Genomic DNA, 18,973 nt, shown 5'->3' on the forward strand with positions numbered 1-18,973 from the left:
CGCCCGGCCACGTAGTGGCTAAGTCTTATATCTCCTCAGGAAAATAGAGCACTATTGAGTGCTGCGGACTCTACAGAGAACTTCAGTCTTTGGTCATAGCATTCATCTCCTGCCTTCTGATGTGACCCCAGAGTTGGCTTTAAACCAATACCTTGACTATTTTAAGTAGCATCAACCTTTATTACCTTTTTACTCAAAGCATCCTCCTTTACTGTCTGCATCATTATAAATATAGATGCAGTGAATTTTTAAAACTAGAGATGGCATTGAAGGGTCACTTACTTCCTGTTTGCAGCCCTTATCCCTCAAGGAGAGTGGGAGGGGGCCACCTGCAGAGCAGCAATGCCTGACCATTGAGTGAGACAATTCATTAAGTGTTGGGACAGTGAACGCAGTAGGGCCATATGAGGCGTGTTCCCTCAGGTTGCACCTTTCTTGTGTACACTGTGGAAGGTACATGAAGAAGAAATTGACTGGTATATCTCCTTTACCTCTTTTGTATCCAACCAACTTTTTCCAAAAAAGATATCTCTTTTGAGAATTTATATGTTTATTATTGTCGTTGATCTTTGGCCAAGCTTTTATATGGAGTGTTTCATGGGAGAAATACAAGCTTTGTAGATTTGATTTCTCACCATCTTAGAGACTTTTTGGCTTGCTTATAAGTATAAAATATGTCAGTATGCACCATTTATATTATTTAATTTATCTACGTTATCCTGTAGATTTGGTACTTTCATCTCTGCTGTCATCTCACTCATCCATAATCTCATGATCTTTAAGGAAGAGGTGTTTTTGTTGTTTATAACAGCTTTGTTGAGCTGTTTTATGCTATTCACATAGCATACAGTTCACCCAGTTAAAGTGTACAATTGCATGTTTTTTAGTATATTTACATAATTGTGTAGCCATCACAATCAGTTTTAGAACACAGAGGCATTTTTTTAATCATCCCGTATTTCATGTCTTAAGGACCATAGAAGTGTTTTAATGTACAGCCTTTAAGTCTGCAATAAGAAGATCATAAGCATAATAACAATAGTGGAATGGTTATAGGGAATACACTTTATTTATTCTCTGTAATTACTCAGCTCATAATATAGAGAGGATCCTACTTATTTAACCTGCACTCTTCAAAGTCACAGGAACAAAGTAGCCCAGGCTCTTGGGGGAAACTTCTGAACCCTGCTATAACTGTGATTAGAGTCCCTCTTGTTGGAGTAGGTTGATAAATGTACACATCAGCAATGTGGGAGGACTAAGAGCAGTGGAAGAGGCTTCTTCTGCTGGGAGTTCCTCACAGAGCTACTATGATCTTAATTCTGTCACTTTTGCTCAGGAGTCTGAATGGAAGTGCTTGACACACAGCAGGCACTCACTAATGTGCAGAATCAAGTAGGAGGATATATATTAGGGCAAAGACTGGAAGCAGCCATGAAAGCCTGAATACTAGACATCTAGAGTCATCTCTCACCTGGACATCCAGAATATCTTCCCCTGGGGCTCCCAATTCAATTTTATCCCATCTCCAAGTCATTTTTTACATAGCAACCAGAGTGAGCTTTTTATACTCACAATTTACTCATGTCTTTTCACTCCTTTAAACCTTTTGATTATGTTCCACTGCCATTAGGATAAAGGTCAAACAAAGTCCTTAAAATTGCCTAAATGACCCTTCATGTACCATGTACTTCTGCCTTAGCACTCACTTCTCCCTTCCTTACCTTGAGCCAGCCACAGCTGGCCTTTTCCCCTATTTCTCAGGGTCATTATACATACGGTGCCTGGCTAATACCCACCTATCCTTCAGGTCTCAGCTTAATTGTGATATTTTTAAGAATCCTTTCTTCATTGGAGCTTACACCTCCCCCAAAGATTGTTGTCATAATACATGTCTGGCATTCATTTGTGGCATTAAATGCCAGTATAATGAAATAATGCTTTGTTTAATGTCCATCTACTCTGTTAGATGATACAAATTCAGGAGGGCAATAACTGTGTCTTTCAGTTTAACTATGGTATACACAATGCCTGGCATCTAGTGGGCACACATTAATTATTTTTGAATTAATGCATGAATGAGTTATTATAGTGAATGAATGATGATTGAGAGGTGACACAAGAGGCCAGACACAGTGGCTCATGCCTGTAATCCCAGCACTTTGGAAGGCTGAGCTGGGAGGACTGCTTGAGGCCAGGAGTTTGAGACCAGCCTGGACAATGTAGCGAAACCTCATTCTCTTAAAAAAAACATTTTTTTTAATTTAAAAAAATTAAAAAGAGAGGTGGCCCAGATGGAAGACCTTTTATACCATTCTTTCACACGTCCAACTGTCCACCAGAGGGCACTTTGCACAGCTTTCTTTTTCTACTTAGTTAAAGACACTCAAATAATAAAGAAATTTAGATTTCGCTGTTTAGAATATCAAAAGTGTTTTTTGGCACTTATAATACACTCAAGTTGGACTTAACCTTAGGTATGATCTGGTCCAACCCCCTTTGTTTTGTACACAGGAGAATCTAAGAGAGGTTTGGAAACTTTCTCAAGATACTTGACAATTGAGGGCAGAGCTCTCTTCGTTGGACGCCCTTCCTGAGCCTTGCTGCTCATCCAGGGGCTCACATCTATAATCCTAATGTTTTGGGAGGCTAAGGTAGGAGGATAGCTTGAGGCCAGGAGTTCAGCTTGAGGCCAGGAGTTCAAGACCAGCCTGGGCAACATAACAAGACTCTCATCTTGCCAAAAAAAATTTTTTTAAAAAATTAGCCAGGTGTGGGGACACATGCCAGTAGTCCTAGCTACTTGGAAGGCTGAGGCAAGAGGATCTATTAAGCCCAGGAGCTTGAGGCTACAGTGAGCTATGACTGCACCACTGAACTCCAACCTGGGTGACAAAGCAAGATCTCATCTCTTTAATTTTTTTAAAATTTAGTAAAGATGTTGGCAGTTTTAGTGTTATGAAAGTTTTTTGTTTTTGTTTTTGTTTTTTTGAGATGGAGTCTCGCTGTGTCACCCAGGCTTGAGTGCAGTGGCGTGATCTCCGCTCACAGTAACCTCCGCCTCCCAGGTTCAAGCTATTCTACTGCCTTAGCCCCCCGAGTAGCTGGGATTACAGGTGCCTGCCACTACGCCCAGCTAATTTTTTGTATTTTTTTACTAGAGGCAGAGTTTCACCATGTTGGCCAGGCTGGTCTCAAACTCTTAACCCTAGGTGATCCGCCTGCTTTGGCCTCCCAAAGCTCTGGGATAACAGGCATGAACCAATGGGCCTAGCCTCTGAAACATTTTGTTGTAAATGACACAGATAGGGCCAGGCACACTGGTTCACACCTGTAGTCCCAGAACTTTGGGAGGCCAAGGTGGAAGGATCACTTGAGGCCAGGAGTTCAAGACCAACCTGGACAATATAGTGAGACCCAGTATCTACAAAAATAAAACAAATTAGCCGGGAATAGTGGCACATGCCTCTAGTCCCAGCTACCTGGGAGGCTGGGATGGGAGGATCGCTTGAGCCCAGGAGTTTGAGGCTGCAATGAGCTACAATTGTACCAGCCTGGGTGACACAGTGAGACCCTATCTCAAAGAAAAAAAAAAAAAAAAAGACACAGATTCATGCCTTAGTTTTTACTTCCAAGGAAAAAAGTTATTAACGTCTTGAAATAAATCAATTAAGGCTTACTTATGGCTCATGTTCACTAGTTATTGGCTAATTGGTAATTTGTCCATGTGTTGACAACATCAATGTTGTATGATACTCAGCACATAATTCTCAGCATGTCTTCTGCCTCCACATACTTGAAGTGTATGTTACACTCGTGGGTGACAGAGACTCCCTAGAACTCTAATAGGGTGGGGCAGTTACAGGCATGACCATTAGTATATAAGCGGGTACATTCCATACTCAACTCTATCCCCACCTCCTAGAGAACCATTGCTGTAGTTTAAGAAAAAAAAAAAAAAGTACTGGCTTAGGAATTGAGAGATCTGGGTCTATTCCTAGCTGTTTTCCAATCATGGTATGACCTTGGGCAAGCTACTTAACCTTTAGAGGCTTGATTTCATTATCCGGAGGTAATAAGAACACCAGCCTAACTACCTCACAGTTCATTGCACAGAGAAACCATGACAGTTGAAGAAGTGCTCTGGGAGGTTACTAGGCTGTACAGACAGATTTTGATTTGTATGATTGCTGAGCCTGGCCTATTTAAATTGTGCTATGGCCTAATCATATGTCAAGGCTAATTGTTGGCTCTTTTTTTTTTCCTTTTAAAGTATTTATTCAGTTCCACTAAGTATCCTTGATATAAGGAAAATGAAATAGTTGAAGTTGATACTTAAAGTTAACATAGGTGCCAATCTGTCAACATTCTGGTTGGATGTCGGTCAAGACACACATGTAAAGACTAAGTTCCTTTTATAGATGTAGGCAACTGGGTATGTTATTTAAAGGATTGAAGGCTTTTTTCACTTTAGTCTTGAAAGTGGTATTTATACCAGTATCATTTCTCTGATAATGAAAAGATTTTGAACCTGAAATGAAATACACGTTAGGATTAAATTTTGCTTACATTCCTTTGAATGGTGTTTCTGTAAAAAACTAAGTTTAAAGTATTTAAACACAATAAGAGCCAAAGATGGCACCTGTACACATTCTTTGTGTTCTAATGGTATTTTTAGAAGTGATGCCAAATGAACTCTTAAGATATAAAAGCTTTGCTAAATCTAGTTTTTTTTTTTATGTAATGGAAATCTAGGTTATTTACATATGAAAGATTTTTGTAGTGTGCAAATGAGATCATTGAAAATGGGTAATGCTTGTACGTAGCCGGTTTTCTACCCTTGTCTACTCTGTGTGGTCATGAGAAAATTTTTAAAATGTAGAATCAGCTGAATCTCCCTTAGCCTAGCAAAAACATATGACTTGATAGATATGAAAAATCTGTTTATAAAAATCTGAGGCAATTCCCCCTGCCCCCCAACACAACCATTGTCTAGCTCAGCTTGGTCATGTTGTCCCCTAGAAATTTGTAAATCAGATGTTTACAACTTTAAATGCATCATGCCGTATACATTGGTTATAGTTTCCCAATTCATCCCATAGAAATATTTTTACTAGTAGAAAAGATACTAGACTAGAATCAGCCAATCTGGGGTTTTAGTCTTGATTGTACCACTTAGTATAAAGCTTGAAGGAAGTGTGTGTGTGTGTGTGTGTAAATGAAAGTGTTTTTGAAAACTGAAAAGCACTCTGTCAATATATAATAGCACTGGTAACACATTAATTTATGTCAAACCATGGATGACTAATATTTGAACTCTTCTGGAACATGCTTATTAAAAACAATCTAATTGGAATTTCAGGTGATAAAAGGAGTTAAATATTTCAGGCAAAATCGGGGTAAAGTTGGTTAATTATTTGAGTTCTTTTTTTTTTTTTTTTTAAACCTGTCACTGACTTGAAGCTCATATATGAGGCTTTTATTCTTATTTTTATTTTTGTTGTTGCTGTTGCTGTTTGAGATGGAATCTCGTTTTGTTGCCCAGGCTGGAGTGCAGTGGCACGATCTTGGCTCACTGCAATCTCCACATCCTGGGTTCAAGCGATTCTCCCACCTCAGCCTCCCCAGTAGCTGGGATTACAGACACCCACCACCATGCCCAGCTAAGTTTTGTATTTTTAGTGGAGACAGGGTTTCTCCATGTTGACCAGGCTGGCTTCGAACTCCTGAGCCCAGGTAATCCACCCGCCTCGGCCTCCCAAAGTGCTGGGATTACAGGTGTAAGCCACTGTGCCCGGCCATATATGAATTTTTTAAGCGGAGGGAGAGAGATCTCAGCAGGCAGGTCTTCTCTACCCATATTCTAGGGAAAATGTCCCTAGAATTAGTTCCTCAATGTTTCTTAACGTGTGCTCCATAAAACATGAGTCTCCTGGGATTTTATTTTATTTAAAAATTTTTTTAATTTTTTATTTTATTTAAAAAATTTAAAAATTTTTCTTATTTTAAAAATTTCGCTGAGTCAAATGAGTTTGGAAATACTCATTTAAATAAAGGCTGGTTTATTCTATGACGTATTATAATCTTTCATATACTAATCTTCATTGTGAAGACCCAAGAAGGAGGCAATATGCAGTTTTTCACAAATTTGTTTTGATCATGGAAAAATGTGTCATTTGTTGGAAATAATGTTTTAGAGAACCCAATTGAGAAAAACACTGTGTTTGCAGCTTCTTTCCTTCTTTCATGCTCAAATTCAGAAGCTTGATAAGCAGTTGATTGTTTTTCCCTCTTTCTCTTAGGCCCTTTTGTCCAAGTGTATCCCATCTACCGTGTACTTTCTGTCTACAGAGGGTTTGGGACAGGGCAAGGAAATAGCAGCTGCATATCCATGTAGTAGTGGGGCATTGACGCTGTGGTTGATATTCCCTTTAGTATTTGTAATTCTTTATCTTTTGATTATTTGAGATTATCTGTCACATCTAAAATGTCTCCATATAAGAAGAAAAAATCATTGTTGAAATCCGTACACCATTGGCAAAGTGTTCCCGTGACTCTATTTTAGCTTCATGTTGGGAACCAGGGCGCTTTTCAGTTTGCCAATTTTGGACTTTCTAATACTTTTTATTTAAAGAACATTGTGGCTGGCATGTGGCTCATTACAAAGTGTAATTCCAGCACTTTGGAGGCTGAGGCGGGTGGATCATTTGAGGTCAGGAGTTCGAGACCAGTCTGGCCAACACAGTGAAACCCCATCTCTAATAAAAATACAAAAATCACCCAGACGGTAGTGGTACTTGCCTGTAATCTCAGCTACTCAGGAGGCTGAGGCAGAAGAATCACTTGAGCCTGGGAGGTGGAGGTTGCAGTGAGCCGAGATCATGCCATTGCACTCCAGCATGGGTAACAGAGTAAGACCCTGTCTCAAAAAGGGCATTGTGATAGCTAAGCACATAATATTTGCTTTGAGTAGCATGTTCTTTAGAATAGTCAATTTTTTATTTAATGGCCTTTTATCCATTGTACCATTCTTTGCAAGTACCTTAAGTACTTAATATATTTAATCTTTTTTCTCTCTCTCTCTCTGTTTAGTAGACACATATTGGGCATAAATTTAGTAGACTACCAAAGGCTGTATATTTTTAGCCTACGTGAAGATTAATATGACCCATATTTCCGTTAGGAACCATACTAACAGAAATGTTGATAATACCGTACTTTGTTCCTGACCACAGTGGGAATATATACAATGACTCAATAGCAAAAGAAGTGAGGGTGAGATGACCTGTTCTCAGACTGTTTCTACTCCTATCCTTAGTTGGGATTCATACAACCCAGCCTTTATCTTGCTGCTCTTAGTGGTTCCTGCCTGACCTGGCTTGAAAGCTTCCTAATTGTGTCTATAGCTATGTTTGACTTGACCCTAGAGGAAGCAACGCTCAGAAGTGAGTTCAAATATCATCTGAACTAATCCTACCTGGGCTTATTTTGAAGTACTGGGAGTCTCAGAGCCCTTGACTAGAAATAGTTTTTTAAAGGGAGTTTGGGTTGTCTAGAGGAAGATAAAGATCTTTGAATGGAATAGAACCTTTTGTCCAGGCTCTCCTTCCAAGTCCTGACTTCTTTTTTTTTTTTTTTTTTTTTTTGAGACAGTGTCTTGCTTTGTTGCCCAGGCTGGAGTGCAGTGGCTGGATCTCAGCTCACTGCAAGCTCCGCCTCCCGGGTTCCCGCCATTCTCCTGCCTCAGCCTCCGGAGTAGCTGGGACTACAGGCGCCTGCCACCTCGCCCGGCTAGATTTTTGTATTTTTTAGTAGAGACGGGGTTTCACCGTGTTAGCCAGGATGGTCTCGATCTCCTGACCTTGTGATCCGCCCGTCTCAGCCTCCCAAAGTGCTGGGATTACAGGCTTGAGCCACCGCGCCAAGTCCTGACTTCTGACTCTCCTGTCCTCCTCTGTTCTTTCATGTCTCCTCCTTTGGACTTGTGATCATTTTTAATATGAAAACTCTTTACAGTGATTTAAATATTCATCTTTCCTGCTCATAGTTGAGTGTAGAGGTTGTTTATGAGATAAAGAATTGGAAAAATGTCCATTGCCTTACTTATCTCAGTAGAACATTCAGATTCAACTCTAGAAGTCAGGTGTCAGAAGTAAGTCGGCAGTCTTTTGGTGAATGCTTATTCCTGTTTGTAAGAGCTGGTTCAAACCCCTCATAGGCTAGGGGAAACAGAGGCCCATGAGGTTGTGGTATGGCCAGGGTGCTCTGCACCTCTACCCTCAGGGGTTGGTAGCATGATAGTTATGCGTTTCACATTTTTAACGATTTTCTTGCCCTTTGTTCACCATATGATACACTTTTCTACTACTAGCACTTGATTTTGGACTGATTTATACCCATACTTCCAGCCCCATTTCCAAGCAGCATAGCAGGAAACCGGACTGTGCCGGATACTGTCAGCCCACCCTTCTGTGTTTCATGAAAACATTATCTTAGGGCTAAACAGAGCAGCTCTCATAGAACTCTTTGCACTCCATAAACATATGGCAGAGGCATTGACACAGAAGCCTTGCTATGGGAAAATAAGTAAGTTCTTAAACTGTGGGAAGGGCACAAAGGTAATTTTAAAATCTTTCATCTCCTAGCACTTGAGAATGTGAAAAATGGTAAGTCTCATCCTTTGTAAGGTAAAAAGAAAATAAAATCCCAATTGTTTCCCCTCGGATTTTTAAAAATCTACCCTAGATTGCTTCTAAAATTAATAACTATATCTGAGAATTTTGGATAACTTTGTTGGTGTGGAAAAGCTGTTTTCACATTGCCATTTTAATTTTGTTTATTTTTATTTATTTATTTTTTTCAGATGGAGTTTTGCTCTTTTTGCCCAGGCTGGAGTGCAGTGGTATGATCTCGGCTCACTGCAACCTCCGCCTCCTGGGTTCAAGCAATTCTCCTGCCTCAGCCTCCCGAGTAGCTGGGATTACAGGCATGCGCCACCACACCCAGCTAATTTTGTATTTTTAGTAGAGACGGGATTTCTCTGCGTTGGTCAGGCTGGTCTCGAACTCCTGACCTCAGGTGATCCGCCCACCTCGGCCTCCCAAAGTGCAGGGATTACAGGCGTGCGCCACTGTGCCCAGGCTGCCACTTTAATTTTCTTTTTTTTTTTTATTTCTTTGAGACAGAGTTTCACTCTTGTTGCCCAGGCTGGAGTCCAGTGGCACTATCTTGGCTCACTGCAACCTCCGCCTCCCAGGTTCAAACGATTCTCCTGCCTCAGCCTCCCAAGTAGCTGGAACTACAGGCACGCACCACCATACCCGGTTAATTTTGTATTTTTGGTGGAGACAGGTTTTGCCATGGTGGTCAGGCTGGTCTCGAACTCCTGGCCTCAGGTGATCCACCCACCTCGTCCTCTCAAAGTGCTGGGATTACAGGCATGAGCCACCATGCCTAGCTGCCACTTTAATTTTCTAGGCATCTGTCATCTGCTCTCTAAACAACAGCATTCCAGCTCTTAGTTGAAAAACTGAAAATTTATTTTTATTTATTTATTTTTTGAGATGGAGTCTTGCTGTGTCGCCCAGGCTGGAGTGCAGTGGCGTGATCTCGACTCACTTTCATCCTCCACCTCCCAGATTCAAGCAATTCTCCTGCCTCAGCCTGCTAAGTAGCTGGGGTTCCAGGCGCCTACCATCATGCCCGGCTAATTTTTTTTGTATTTTTAGTAGAGACAGGATTTCACCATGTTGGCCAGGCTGGTTTCGAGCTACTGACTTCAAGTGATCTGCCCGCCTCAGCCTCCCAAAGTGCTAGAATTACAGGTGTGAGCTATCATGCCCAGCCAGAATGTATGTTTAGACATTCTTTGTATTGTCTGCTGGTGGAAGCCTGCTTTAGCAACCAGACACTATATTTAGTGGGAATATTAATGAGGTTACTGTGGTTTTTAGGCCTGACTAGATGTGCTCTATAAGACATGCCAAAAAGATTATGATCACATTATGTTGAAAAGCTTTTAGCACACCAAATAAATGGGCTTTCCAAGAAGCTTTGTTGTCCCAGATGTTAGGAAATGGCCTAAGTCAGCCAGGGCCCTTTCATGGGGTGCCCAGGTTCGCATCAAGGCCAGATCTGAAAACAAAACAGGGACGCTTACACTCAACTCTTAATTTTATCTATCTATCTATCTATCTATCTATCTATCTATCTATCTATCATCTATCTATCTATCTATCTATCTATCTATCTATCTATCTATCTATCTATCTATCTGTCTATCTATCTATCTAATCTAGAGATGCTGTTCAGGCTCGACTTGAACCCCTGGGCTCAAGTGCCTCAGCCTCCCAAGTAGCTGGGATTACAGGCACACCTCACCATACCCAGCCCAACCCTTCATTTTTAAAGGATTGTTCCCTTAAATAGTTCTAAAACCAAGTTTTTAGTGCTACTTTTTTCCTAGCCATTGCATGGTATATTTTTTAAAGAGGAGAACTTTGGGCCGGGTGCGGTGGCTAAAGCTTGTAATCCTAGCACTTTGGGAGGCCGAGGTGGGCGGATCATGAGGTCAGGAGATCGAGACCGTCCTGGCTAACACGGTGAAACTCCATCTCTACTAAAAATACAAAAAATTAGCTGGGCGTGGTGGCAGGCGCCTGTAGTCCCAGCTACTCGGGAGGCTGAGGCCGGAGAATGGCGTGAGCCCGGCAGGCGGAGCTTGCAGTGAGCCCAGATCGTGCCGCTGCACTCCAGCCTAGGCGACAGAGCGAGACTCCGCCTCAGAATAAAAAAAAGAAAAAGGAGAACTTTGATACATTATTACTGATCTCTGCTTGATTTGACTCTGAAGAGTCATAATTTTGGGATTTTTGCCAGGCTGACTTTTTAAATCTTTTTTTATTTTTTATTTTATTTTATTTTTTGAGATGAGGTCTTACCCTATCACCCAGGTTAAAGTGCAGTGGTACAATCTTAGCTCACAGCAACCCCTGCCTTCCAGACTCAAGTGATTCTCCCACCTCAGCCTCCCGAGTAGCTGGGACCACAGGAGTGCACCACCACAACCGGCCAGTTTTTTGTGTTTTTGATAGAGATGGGGTTTCAGCATGTTGCCCAGGCTGGTCTTGAACTCCTGAGCTCAAATGATCTCCACGCCTTGGCCTCCCAGTGTGCTGGAATTATAGGTTTGAGCCACCGCACCTGGCCGAGCTGACTTTTTAAAGGACAGGCAAAAAAACCCAGGTGTGAGTTCAAATTATGACTTGAACTGATTCTAAATGGGCTCATGTTAAAGCACTGAGTCCCAGATGTACTTTTTAAATGAAGCTATTGTAGTTTAAATATAATTTATTGAACTTATTTGAAGTGCTATGTTCCCTTAGATTTCCTCAGACCTCAGGAATGTGTCTAAAAACAAAATAGTGAACTGGGGTTGAAATTTTCCTCTATTGGTCGGAAATAATACTTATTTTAGAAATACTCTTTAGCCAGGTGTGGTGGCTCATGCCTGTAATCCCAGCACTTTGGGAGGCCAAAGCGGGCAGATCACTTGAGGCCAGGAGTTCGAGACCAGCCTGGCCAACATGGTGAAACCCGTCTCTACCAAAAATACAAAAATTAGCCAGGCATGGTGGCACATGCCTGTAATTCTAGCTACTCGGGAGACTGAGGCACGAGAATCACTTGAATCCAGGAGATGGAGGTTGCAGTGAGCCAAGATCATGCCACTGCACTCCAGCCTGGTGACAGAGCGAGACCCTGTCTCAAAAGTAAAATAAAAAATTGTAAAGAAATGCTCTTCTCTTGATTGAGTCATATATTTGCAACCATCTTAATTAATACATTTGATTACCCAATATGGGGGACATTATCTATCATGGCAGTGAGCTCTGGTTATCTTGTGTCTAGACTTAGCTCTGTTGTACTGCCTTTAACAGTTGAAAATGTGTCAACAGCTTGCTTATGTTATCAGTTGATTTCTCACTTCTTTTTATCATGGATAACTACTTTGGTCTGATTTCTCAAAGTAACCTAGTGAGTTAAAAAAAAGTTCAAAGAAACTAAATTCCTCATTACTAAAGTGTACCTCTTTAATGAATATAACTCATTCCTAAGAGCTATCAGAGTATTTCTGAAACACATAGTATATTGAGCTCACACTAAACAGTGACCATGGGGCAGCCTCTAGTTGGAGTTTCTACTTCTGATCCTGGCAATGCTGTGGATGTCTGTGGCCATAGTTTAGATGTCTGTATTGTGAATCATGGCATCCTTTCAGCCAGCATAGTGTAGGATCTCCAAGTGAGTCAGGTCCTTCTGACAATGTCATGTCCTTCTAAAGTGTGGTCCTCAAAATGGAAAGCCAGAGTTGAGGTTTCTTACCCAGAGTACAGCTGGCTCTTCCTTTCAGTGTTCTAAATATTTTGCCTCTGTTGATAAAGCCTGACATTGCAATGGCCCCTCGTAGCATTTGGCCTAAATCTCTGGGTAGTCTGGAGAGAGACAGAAGGTACTCACTCAAGTCCCCGTGTCCAGTAGTTTACCCCAACAATGTGATTATGAGAGCTTCTCCTTTGAAGCCAGAAGAGGAACCCAACCTCAGAGCTAATGTTTTCCATTCAAGTAGCCCCCATACTACTTCTCACCTACTCTATTTTCTGAGTTCGCCGAAATCACCACCTGAAGCCAATATTCTCTGACTTGACCTCTGTTTGCCGGATTTCTCTTAAGCACAGAGGTGCCCATGTCATTGTCTCTTTCCTCTGATACAGTGTGGCAATTCTGCACATTTTCTCTTCTGCCCTTCACACCCACGATCTCCAGTTCATTGTTTTCCTTCTTATGACCTGCAGCAGGTCCTTAGATTAGGTTTGTTCTTTTGTCAGCCTCTTCATATTCCTGATTCTTTGAGTTAAAGCCTTGCTTGATGTGCTGCTTAACTACATCTTCTTTACACTTTGACTTACACCTTGTATTTGTGCTGCCAATTTTTTTCTTTCTTTTTTTGACCCTATACTACGCTTTGGCTGTGTGCTGCCAATTTTTCTGAGTAGATGCCAGCCTTAGATTTATTCCGATTAAATTATATCACTTCACTTTGCTTGTTTTTCCAGCTTGTCTGCTTTGATTCTGTTATCTGAAATCCTTGCTTCTGCTTGCCTTCTAGTCACCCATAAGTATGCTTTACGTGCCTTAGGATAACTAGGTATCTGACAGATTTTTTTTATTTTTATTATCATTATTTTTTAATACGGAGTCTCGCTTTTGCCAGGCTGGAGTGCAATGGCGTGATCTCGGCTCACTGCAACCTCTGCCTCCCGGGTTCAAGCTATTCTCCTGCCTCAGTCTCCCAAGTAGCTGGGACTACAGGTGCATGCCACCACACCTGGCTAATTTTTGTATTTTTAGTAGAGACAGGATTTCACCATGTTGGCCAGGATGGTCTCGATCTCTTGACCTCATGATCTGCCTGCCTCAGCCTCCCAAAGTCCTGGGATTAGAGGCGTGAGCCACTGGGCCTGGCTGGTATCTGACTGATTTATTTGGTTGTTCCCACCACCAAAGACAGACTGTAACAGAGGCCAGTCTTTGGCTGTCCTTAACAGAACTTTTAGTACATAACTCAAGCTTAGCCTGACCTTGGCCAATGCCTCCTTTCTATTACTACAACTTTTGAGGTCTGAGAAGAAGGAATTCTGCACCTGCGAGCAGTTTGTGGTCTCCCTAGTATCTGTTCTCTGCCACTAAGAGTTGTTTAGCCGTTGCTTTATTTATTTCAGGAGGTCAGTTTTTTGAGTAATAACAAAATGACTGCAGACAGAAATATTTTCTCTAGCTCGTTAGAAACAAAACAATTAAGGATTGAGATCAGTTTAAACTTACAAAGTACGGCTTTCTCTTTGTCTGTAGCATTCTAAATATATTATTCCCTTTACCATCTTCTATAGCCACTCATCCACTCATCCAAGGCTCCATTATCAGTCCATCTTATCCTTAGTGGTTACAAGCTCATCAATAAATTACATGTATTCTTCAGCATCTTTGGGTCTAGTAATCTCCATTAGGCTTATGAGTGTGAATCTAAGTGTCTCTCGGTAGGTACTTCTCATCTCCTTTGCCTGCAAGGCCTTTTGAAACAGAGGGTCAGCGTAATGATGTGATCAGCTCTGCACGGGGCTCTAGTATTTGAGCTTTAATGGTAATATAGGTCAGTAACGTGATCCCACCAGATTGGTGTGTCCAAAGTGTCAGAGGTTAATGATATTCCAGGTAATTGCAGAGGTTAACAGATAAGCCAGTTTTTATTTTGTTATATATTTGTTTGTTGGAAAAAATAGAGTTAATTTGGATAATCTACTAAAATATTAGGTAATAGTATAGATGGCACTGGGATGTGGCAAAAAGCACAAATGGTTTGGGAATGCTTTTCAGAAACTCTTTTACAGACCATAAGTTATTTTAGGGAAGAACTTTGTATTGGTCTACAGTTCATTTCAGTTGTAACATGGTGGCTGACAGGGAATAGGCACTCCATAAATACTAGTCACGAGGGTGAGTCCACTTGACCCAAAATAATCACCCTTTAGTAGGAGCCAAACTAAGCACCCTTAATCCTTCATGCAGCTGCTTCTCTTTCGTTGATTTTGTTGTTGTTGTTGTTCCTTATGTCCTTTTATTCTTTAACAATTTATTAATTTATTTTTTTTATTTTTTATTTTTGTTGGTAATCTTAGCTGGGATTACAGGTGTGTGCCACCATGCCTCGCTTTTTTTTTTTTTTTTTTTTGAGACAGGGTCTCACTCTGTCGCTCAGGCTGGAGTGCAGTGGTGCGATCTCGGCTCACTGCAACCTCTGCTTCCCAGGTTCAAGTGATTCTCTTGTCTCACTCAACCTCTGGAGTAGCTGCTATTACAGGCACCACCACCACACCTGGCTCATTTTTGTATTTTCCATAGAGCTGGGGTTTCACCATGTTAACCAGACTGGTCTCAAACTCCTGACCTCAAGTGATCCACCCGCTTCTGCTTCCCAAAGTGTTGGGATTACAGGCGTGCACCACTGTGCCCAGCCAAATTTTAATACATAGTGGGTATAGATAGTAAATATTTTGATACAGGCATGCAACGTGAAATAAGCACATCATGGAGAATGTGGTATTGATCCCCTCGAGCATTTATCCTTTGACTTACAAACAATCCAATTACACTCCTTATTTTAATATACAATTAAGTTATTATTGACTATAGTCACCCTGTTGTATATCAAATAGTAGGTCTTATTCATTGTTTCTGATTTGTTTGTACCCATTATCCATCTCCATCTCCTGTTCCACTGTAGCTCCCCACTATGTTTCCCAGCCTATCCTTCTACTCTCTATGTACATGAGTTCAATTGTTTTGATTTTTAGATCCCACAAATAAGTGAGAACATGTGATGTTTGTCTTTCTGTGTCTGGCTTATTTCACTTAACATAGTGATCTCCAGTTCTATCCATGTTGTTGCAAATGGTTGGATCTCATTCTTTTTTAAGGCTGAATGGAACTCTATTGTGTATATGTTCCACATTTGCTTCATCCATTCATATGCTTTTTTGTTTGTTTGTTTGTTTTGTTTTGTTTTCTTTTAGACAGAGTTTCGCTCTTGTCTCCCAGGCTGGAGTGCAATGGTGCGATCTTGGCTCACTGCAACCTCCACCTCCCGGATTCAAGCGATTTTTCTGCCTCAGTGTCCCAAATAGCTGGGATGACAGGCACCCGCCACCACATCCGGCTAATTTTTGTATTTGTAGTAGATACAACATATAGTAGACCATGTTGTCTAGGCTGATCTCAAACTCCTGACCTCAGGTGATCCGCCTGCCTTGGCCTCCCAAAGTGCTGGGATTACAGGTGTGAGCCATCATATCTGGCCCATTCATCTGCCAGTGGACACTTAGGTTGCTTCCAAATTTGAGCTATTGTGAACAGTACTGCAACAAACATGGGAGTGCAGATATCTCTTTGATAGACTGATGTCCTTTCTTTGGGGTATATACCCAACAATGGGATTGCTGGATCATATGGTAGCTCAATTTTTACTTTTCTAAGGAAACTCCAAACTGTTCTCCCTGGTGATTGTACTAATTTCCATTCCAACCAACAGCATACAAGGGTTTCCTTTTCTCTCCATCCTCACCAGCATTTGCTATTGCCTGTCTTTTGGATATAAACCGTTTTAACTGAGGTGAGATGATATCTCATTGTGGTTTTGATTTGCATTTCCCTGATGATCAATGATGTTAAGCATCTTTTCATATCCCTGTTTGCCATCTGTATGTCTTCTTTTGAGAAATGTCTGTTCAAATCTTTTGCCCATATGTGATTGGATTATTAGATTTTTTTCCTAGAGAGTTGTTTGAGCTCCTTACATATTCTGGTTATGAATCCCTTGTCAGATGGGTAGTTTGCAAATATTTTCTCCCATTCAGTGGGTTGTCTCTTTGTTGATTTTAGCCTTTGCTGTGCAGAAGGTTTTTAACTTGATGCGATCCTATTTGTCCATTTTTGCTTTGGTTGTCTGTTTGTGGGGGGTATTGCTCAAGAAATTTTTGCCAAGACCAGTGTCCTAAAGATTTTTCCCAGTGTTTTCCTTCAGTAGCTTCATAGTTTGAGGTCTTAGATTTAAGATGTTAATCTATTTTGATTCATATATATATATTTGAGACAAGGTCTTGCTCTGTCACCCAGGCTAGAGTGCGGTGGCACGATCTTGGCTCACCTTGAATCACCTGGATTCAAGTGATTCTTGTGCCTCAGCCTCCCAAGTAGCTGGGGTTACAGGTGTGTGCCACCACGCCTGACTAATTTTTTTGTATTTTTGGTAGAGACGGGGTTTCACCATATTGGCCAGGCTGATCTCATATTCCTGACCTCAAGTGATTCACCCACCTCAGTCTCCCAAAGTGCTAGGATTACAGGAGTGAGCCACAGCACCCAGCTGAGGATTTTTATCACGAAGGGATTTTGAATTTTATCAAATACTTTTTCTGCATCAATTAAAATGATAATATGGTGTTTATCCTCCATTCTGTTGATATGATTGATTTTTTTTTTTTTTCTTTGAGACAGAGTTTCGCTCTGTTGCCAGGCTGGAGTGCAGTGGCGCGATCTCGGCTCACTGCAACCTTCACCTCCCAGGTTCAACTGATTCTCCTGCCTCAGCCTCCCGAGTAGCTGGAATTACAGGCACATGCCACCATGCCCAGCTAATTTTTGTATTTTTAGTAGAGACAAGGTTTCACCATGTGGGTCAGGCTGGTCTCAAGTCCCTGACCTTGTGATTTCTGATTTTATTTATTTGAATCTTTTCTTTTTTTTAGTCTGGCTAAAAGTTTGTCGGTTTTGTTTAACTTTTCTATTATCTTTCATTTCAGTTGCATTTTATTTCTGCTCTGATCTTTATTATTTCTTTCTTCTGTTAATCTTGGGTTTCATTTCCTCTTGCATTTCTAGTTCTTTAAGTTTTATCATTAGATTGTTTATTTGAAGTTTTCCCTCCTTTTTGATGTAGGCTTACACTATAAACTTTCCTCTTAGTACTGCTTTTGCTGTATCCATAGGTTTTGGTATGTTCTGTTTTCATTATCATTTGTCTCAATAAAATTTTCAGTTTCCTTCTTAATCTCTTCACTGACCCACTGGTCATTCAGGAGCATATTGCTTAATTTCTATGTATTTGTTTTTTCTTTCTTTCTTTTTTTTTTTTTTTTGACGGAGTTTCACTCTTGTCGCCCAGGCTAGAGTGCAATGGTGCGATATCTCGGCTCACTGCAACCTCCACCTCCCAGGTTCAAGCGATTCTCCTGCCTCAGCTTCCCAAGTAACTGGGATTATAGGCATGAGCCACCACACCTGGCTAATTTTGTATTTTTAGTAGAGACAGGGTTTCTCCTTATTGGTCAAGCTGGTCTCAAACTTCTGACCTCAAGTGATCCACCTGCCTTGGCCCAAAGTGCTGGGATTACAGGTGTGAGCCACTGTGCCCAGCCCATGTATTTGTATAGTTTGCAAAATTCCTTTTGTTATTAATTTCTAGTTTTATTACATTATGGTTACAGAAGATACATGATATTATTTCAATTTTTTTGAATGTTTTAAGACTTACTTGGTGACCTAACATATGGTCTATCCTTGAGGATGATCCATGTGGTGAGGAAAAGAATGTGTGTTCTGTAGCTTTTGGATGAAATGTTCTGTAAATATCTGTTAGATCCCTTTGTTCAGTCATGCAGATTAAGTCTGCATCTTTCATCCATAAAGATGTTTCTTTATTGGGGCCTATCTTTCTCTTTAGCACTAATATTTGCTTTATATATCTGGGTGCTCCAGGGTTGGGTGCATACATATATAACCATTTTACATATATATATATATATATGTATGTATGTATTTTTGAGACGGAGTCTTGTTCTGTCACCCAGGCCGGAGTGCAGTGGCGCGATCTCAGCTCACTGAAACCTCCACCTCTGGGGTTTAAGTGATTCTCCTGCCTCAGCCTCCTGGGTAGCTGGGATTACAGGTACCTGCCACCATGCCCACTAATATAGTACAGGGGTGTTGCACCCCGTAGAGACGGGGTTTTGCCATGTTGGCCAGCCTAGTCTCAAACTCCTGACCTCAAGTGATCCACCCACCTTGGCCTCCCAAAGTGCAGGGATTACAGGCGTGAACCACTGTGCCCAGCCCAAATATATATTTAAAATTGCTATATCCTCTTGTTGAATTGACCCCTTTATCATTATATAGTGACCTTTGTCTCTTCTTTGAGTTTCCTCAGCACAACTATTTTGAATTCTCTGTCTGAAAGGTCACATATCTCTGTTTCTCCAGGATTGGTCCCTGGTGCCTTATTTAGTTTATTTGGTGAGGTCATGTTTTCCTGGATGGTGTTGATGCTAGTAGATGTTCTTCGGTGTCTGGGCATTGAAGAATT

At 41.1% G+C, this 18,973-nt stretch overlaps 1 protein-coding gene across 1 annotated transcript in view; it reads left to right on the forward strand.

Annotated features, from left to right (window-relative positions):
- Positions 1-18,973, forward strand: part of CPEB3 (cytoplasmic polyadenylation element binding protein 3) — a 206,665-nt gene that overhangs the window by 180,269 nt on the left and 7,423 nt on the right. The gene's annotated exons all lie outside the window — the stretch shown is intronic.

Source organism: Colobus angolensis, unplaced genomic scaffold, assembly GCF_000951035.1.
Source record: "Colobus angolensis palliatus isolate OR3802 unplaced genomic scaffold, Cang.pa_1.0 Scaffold270, whole genome shotgun sequence".
NCBI classification, from domain to species: Eukaryota; Metazoa; Chordata; class Mammalia; order Primates; family Cercopithecidae; genus Colobus; species Colobus angolensis.